This window comes from Microcebus murinus, chromosome 4 (genome assembly GCF_040939455.1).
Source record: "Microcebus murinus isolate Inina chromosome 4, M.murinus_Inina_mat1.0, whole genome shotgun sequence".
Lineage (NCBI taxonomy): Eukaryota > Metazoa > Chordata > Mammalia > Primates > Cheirogaleidae > Microcebus > Microcebus murinus.
In genome coordinates, this window is record NC_134107.1 from 76,050,066 (window position 1) to 76,056,678 (window position 6,613).

General features: G+C 40.8%; 1 protein-coding gene across 1 annotated transcript in view; it reads right to left on the reverse strand.

The window, feature by feature from the left end:
* Positions 1–6,564, reverse strand: part of TAF1D (TATA-box binding protein associated factor, RNA polymerase I subunit D) — a 38,536-nt gene extending 31,972 nt beyond the window's left edge. Inside the window, exon 1 of the mRNA XM_076002441.1 lies at positions 6,534–6,564. The gene's annotated coding sequence lies outside the window, so the exon portion shown is untranslated. The remainder of the gene's footprint in view (positions 1–6,533) is intronic.
* Between the last annotated feature and the right edge of the window lie 49 nt (positions 6,565–6,613).

Sequence of the window (6,613 nt, forward strand, 5' to 3'; positions counted from 1 at the left end):
CTAAGACCATCTTATACATCACAATGTCACACCATCTTTCCAAACCTAAAGTAAGAAAACAATCTTAACAGGGCAACTTATGTGACTAAAGTAATGAAATATTAAAAGCTGAATTTTCGGCCGGGCGCTGTGGCTCACGCCTGTAATCCTAGCTCTTGGGAGGCCGAGGCGGGCGGATTGCTCAACGTCAGGAGTTCGAAACCAGCCTGAGCAAGAGTGAGACCCCGTCTCTACTATAAATAGAAAGAAATTAATTGGCCAACTGATATATATATAAAAAAAAAATTAGCCGGGCATGGTGGCGCATGCCTGTAGTCCCAGCTACCCGGGAGGCTGAGGCAGAAGGATCACTCGAGCCCAGGAGTTTGAGGTTGCTGTGAGCTAGGCTGACGCCACGGCACTCACTCTAGCCTGGGCAACAAAGCGAGACTCTGTCTCAAAAAAAAAAAAAAAAAAAAAAAAAAGCTGAATTTTCCACAGAAAAATCTGGTATATTCATTGGCCAAATTTATGGTTTCTGTTTCTGGAACTCCTACCTTTAGCCTTATTTCTCTGATACATTCTGTTTTTCTGAAGCATATTAACTACTGCAAAGATTAACTTCTTTAAATTTAGACTAATACTTGATATTATTTGCGTTAGCAACCTAGTATTTGCCACTACAGTAGATACCTAAAAGTGGACTCCCATTTGCTTTTGGTTTTAAAACCCCAGCTTCCCTTTAGATTATCTGTGAAGCCTCTGTGTGGCCTATGCTTTCATTCAATAGCAATATACTGGAACATACTATACCAGGCACTGTGGTACATACTGTACTGTTACTAGTATATACTAACATGTATTGTACATACCATGCCAGATACTAGGAAGACAAACATGAATAAGACATGGTCCCTGCCCTAGAGGAGCTTGGTCTAGTGGGGACACTAAAATGTGTAGGAGTGGAGCACAAGCTTGCTTTCCTTCCACTCTTTGAAGGTTCATTGAAACTGAACTGACAAAAGGCAAGCTAATAGGGAAAAACATATACAAACTTTATTTAATGTGCATAAACATGAGGAATCAAAGGAGAATGATTAATAATCCAATGAAATCCAGATACTTATACAACCTTCTTCATAGGGGAAGAGAAATGGGGCATATAGGAGTAAATGATTTTTAGGGGAAACAAATGAGTCAAAAGAATAATGGCCTGGGACAAAGTTCCTCTGAACTCTCGGGGAGGTGGTGTTGGGGCAGAACTTCACTGTGAGCAAAGGTTGTTTTAATAACACTTCGGAACGGCGCTCACTGGCTGTGAAATCTTGCCCACAGCCAAAATCACAGTCCGCACAATAGTTTGTGCTGTGCATTGACGACGAATCCGTTTTGCTCTTGTGTGATGAGGAAAGCTTTAAAGCTTATTTTACTTTACAGGCAGCTTTACTTGTAATGTAAATCAGAATAGGTAACATATACATATATGTTTTTATTATGTTATTTTTAAATGTTCACAATTTTATTTTGATAAATGAAAAATTAGAAAAGTCATATCACAGCTGTCAGCTTAAGTCGACGCTCGGCTGTGCACCTTCATATCATGGCTATAAGCTAAAGTCGACGTGCACGTTCATCTGTGGCTGTGACTATAGTCGACGCTGGTACCGAAGTGGTTAAGCAGATAAAGTCCCCCTGGCAATCTCTTGGAGTAGCCCAAGAGATTTGGGAAAAATAGAGGAAAAGCCTATCTGGGGAGACACTCAGTCTCTTCTCTCCTTGATGGCTAATGTTTCCTGGTTGTTTGATGAGATTCCTAGGGAAAGGGATTGCATTTCTTTTGGAAAAAAGCTTCCCTAGTCAGATAAAAAATTCCAGAGTACCTCCTGCTGCTTCAGAAAAGAGGATCAGAGAGATAGTAAGACAGGGAAGGTCAGAGAAAGAATTTAGTCCTGAGGCTTATTTCTGAGGCCTTTTAATCTCCTTTAATTCAAAGCACTCGGCATGCTGAAGTGCCATATTTAAGTATAATTTTCTGAGCCATAACACATATGAGTAAATAACTAAAATAAAATAGGATAAATACTATTAATATTGCCCTGTAAGGCACTGTACACTGTTAAATTAGGTTTAGCCTAAATCTGCCTCCTTCCATATTTTACATTGGGCCTAAAGGTTTTTCCCTACCTAGTGAAATGTAATCCAACTGGATGCGTAAACAGAATGTAACCTACTCCCCAAAGCAGCTGAGTCTCAGCCAATCACAGCAGCCATGCTTCAACCACTCACAGGCAGCCAACTGTCTGAACTATGTTCAAATGGCTGGGCATGGTGGCTCACACCTGTAATGCTAGCACTCTGGGAGACCACAGTGGGAAGATCACCTGAGCTCAAGAGTTCCAGACCAGCCTGAGCAAGAGCAAGACCCCATCTCTACAAAAGATAGAAAAAAAAAATTAGCCAAGCAACCCAAAGTAGAAAAACTTACTTAGCTGGGCATGGTGGTGCACACCTGTAGTCCCAGCTCCTTGGGAGTCTGAGGCAGGAGGATCACTTGAGTCCAGGAGTTGGAGGTTGCTGTGAGGTAGGCTGACACCATGGCAACCTAGCCTGAGCAACAGAGACAGAGTCTTGCTGAGGCTGGTCTCAGCCTCCTAGAGTGCTAGGATTACAGGTATGAGCCACCACGCCAGGCCTAATGATCAGCTATTTTAAAGTCCTTGCCTCCCATCCCTAATGAATATGTTCCTATTATTTGTTTTGGCTTTCGATTACCAATCATTGTTTCCTACTTCTTTGCCTATCCATTATTATCATCATTATTATTTATTATATGCTGGATATTGTGTGTTCCGGATATCTTTCACCAGTGAGGGTTTCTATCTTTCTTTTCTTTTTCTTCTTTTTTCAAGACAGAGTCTCACTCTGTCACCCTGGGTACAGTGGCATCATCAGCCTCCCGAATAGCTGGGACTACAGGCGAGAGCCACCACACCCAGCTAATTATTCTATTTTTAGTAGAGATGGGGGTTTCACTCTTTCTTAGGCTGGTCTCCAACTCCTGAGCTCAAGCAATCCTCCTGCCTCAGCCTCCCAGAGTACTAGGATTACAGGCATGAGCCACTGTGCCCAAGGAATTGAGAGACTGATTCCAGTATATAATTGGAGATGGAGCTGGGTTGGAGTTGGGTTGCATTTTAAACAAGATTCAGTCCACCTCTGCTCTGCACCTGCCTGTCATTCCACGATTCCCTCTGGAGCTGTGATTGAGAGCCTGGCAGATCCCTGTCTCTCCAACCCTGAAAGACTGTGGTGGGTTCAGTTCTGCCCTTTAGAAGATTTGAGCTTTAGTTCTTGTCCTGTGTATTAAAAAAAGTAAAAAAAAAATAGAAGATTTGAGCTTAGCCCCATGAAGCTTCAAAGTCTGACAAATATCTCAGAAGGAACACTCCCCGCTAAGCAGTTGTTAGTCTCATATATATCAGAGTCTGCAGAAGATTTCACTATATTTTTATATGTAGATCTTTAGTCCATTTGTAATTTGTTTTTCTTTATGGTGAGAGGGGAATATAATCGAATTATTCTCTGTATGTGATGGATTGTTGGCCCTGCTTCTTTCTTTATCTACAATTATGCCATTTAACTGCAGTTTCTGCAACTAAAAATTTTGAGTATGTCCCCTCCCGACTGTTGACTTTTGGGTTTGGCTATGTGACTTGCGGACGGTGGAGACTTAATTCGGGCAAGGCTTGCCTCTTGTACCTTTTCCATCCAACATTGTAAAAGAAAAGAAAATTTCAGGACCCTCTAAATTTATTATGCTGGGGGGAAGTTAAGCCCTAGAGACTGAGTCACATAGCATGTTTGCAGTTTGCTTTCTTAGGTTACAGCTTAACTCACTTTTTCATTGTTTTTGTTCTGTAAATGACTAGCAGAGACCAGAGATCAGAGACTTCCAATCACTGATCTTTGTTACTGTCCTGTATATAACTCAGACCAGATGGATCCCAAGACCCCACGACAGTTGCACATCTTTAGTGTGGAATATTAAATATACCTTTACTGAAAGAAAAAAACCATCTCAACCAATCAGATCAATCATTGTAGATATGCAGTAAGCCTTACATAGAAACGTGCTGAAATTCTGTTAAATGTCTCTAAGCTTTGTATATATAAGTGATCCCAAATTTCTACACTTTGTAACACTGACTTCCATTTTTTGGAATCTGTGCTTCCTGGTCATACTGGCCTCAGACTTTACAATTGAATAAACTCTCCTTAAACTATATTTCTTGATTATTTTAGGTTGACATTTTGGCAACCATGAAGGTGCCAAATTGAGCCTCCAGGTATCCTCTACTTCACTGATAATCAAGGCCTGGGTACCAGCACAAAAGGCTTTTCATTCACCCAGCCTCACTGCGTTTGGTAAGGGTCTCTTTTGAGACTGCTCTTGGACTTCAAATCTCCCTAGTTTTAGTGTGAGATTCAGACTTTATTATTCAAGTGACCCAATTTCACACTTGATGGAGCTGGAACTGAAATTCTGCTTTTAAGGCAGGAGTTTTGTTTTTGTTCTCTAGAGATTCTGCTACCTGAGAATTTGTGATTTTCACTTTTCTCTGAGGTTAAGGGTTGTTTATAGAACTACTCACCAGAGTTTATACAGTCTCTTCTCTCATTTGAATTTTGGTCAGGGAAGGAAATAGTCTCTCTCTCTGAAGAGAGGAAGTCAACGTTTTAAAGCGTAAGCAAAATTTGTAATTTTTATTAAAAACCTAGCTAAACTCTGAAGCTTGGTTCATTTGGCATATCTAAAGTCCCTTTTTCAGTGATCAAAACTAATGAAAAGCTTTCTATGAGGATGAAGATAACTTCCTAAAATAAGGGACACCATTCCCCCGGGCAAAAGTCACCTTAGTCAACTAAGGTCTTTTGTGAGTGTTTGAGCTCATCACTTGTGATATGAAACAGTCCCGCAAGGAATCCTCAAAGAACAGACAGGAAATCTTGCTTAACTCAGTGGACACACATAAAGGGTTGATCTTCTATGCCTAAGCACTCAGAATTCCTGGGTTTCACCAAGACATGTAAGCGGGGAGAAGTGACTCATGGGTGACATCGCAAAGAGTAATCTCCATTAAGCAGCACACCAGATCCAAAACACCTTTCCCTTTCAGTCTTTGGTCACTTAAAAAAAAGAACCCAAACTATGAGCAATTGTTCATTTAAGGCCAAGTTGTCCCTTGATCCACTTTTAGAGACTCAGGCTGGAATCACGTACAATACTTATGGAGCTACCTCCTGTCAATATCTAGAAAAATAGTCTTACTTAACCAGTAAAGACCTCCAAAATACAATGGCAAAAATGGGGTACCTTTGAAATGCCTAAATTTATTTACGTGACAGTTAGAAAAAGCCAGCTCTAAAGTTAAACAAAATAATTGGGAGAGTTACTTCAGTAGTACTTGGAAGTGTCCAAAAGAAGCTCTGACAAAGTTCTTTCCCTACAGGAGGAAAACAAAAGGCTCTCTAAAATAATTTCTGAATTAAAGGAAACTGCTGAAGCTGCTTCTCCTCCTTCTCCTGTTTTCCCATCTCTTCATCCTCCCATATCTGAACTGCCTTGTCCAGACTTGCCTTCTTTTCCTCCTCTTCCCACTCCTACTGTTTTAGGTCCATTTTGTGAACTGCCAGTATCTTGCAGAAGAACCTGCCTTAGTTTATCCACGTTGGTTAAAAGTAGAACTTAAAGGCACAATTAAGGAATTTCCTAGTCCCTACTAGGACCCTATTAGCTTTGCCAGATAATTTGAACTAAATATTCAAATTTATCACCCTGGTCCTTCTGACTTGTATCAGCTACTTCACATATTTGTATCAGAAAATAAAGTTAAAGATTGGATAATTGGAGGAACCCCATGAAGGACTTTCATAAGTTTTCAGATTGAAAACATGCCCATAAGGTTACAAAGGCTATGTTCTAAGCCATTACTTTAGTCGTCTAAAGAGTGGTCGACTGGAATAAAATACAACAATGTCAAAATCCAGATGAGTCAGTAATGACATATTTTTGAGAGACTTTAAAAAATATTTAAACAATATTCAGCATTATCTGAATTATACTAATCGTCAAAATGATATTCTCCTCAATTCTGATTTCTTAAACAGGTTAGGTGAAAAAATAACGATGTCCTTGGGCAAGAAAGACCAAATCAATCTCTCTCTCTCTCTCTCTCTCTCTGCTCGGGACCTAACAGTAAGAAATTCGAGACCAGGCAGAGCATGAGTGAGACCCGCCTCTACTAAAAATAGAAAAATTAAATCGTGGCGCCCGCCTGTAATCGAAGCTACTTGGGAGGCTGAGGCAGGAGAAATGCTTGAGCTCGAGAGTTGGAGGTTGCTGTGAGCGAGGCTGACTCCACGGCACTCTAGCCTAGACGACAGAGCCAGACGTAGCAAAAAAAAAAAAAAAAAAAAAAAAAAAAACCAAACAAACAAAAAAAGAAAAAACCGCACAGAATAGCTTCTCCAGGGTTTTGGCCCCGGGGTCCTACCTTCCTTCCAGTTGCCGGCCACGCCTCCTACAAGCCCGGAAGTATTTCCCGACCTTGCCCTGGGATCCACCGGAAGAGCT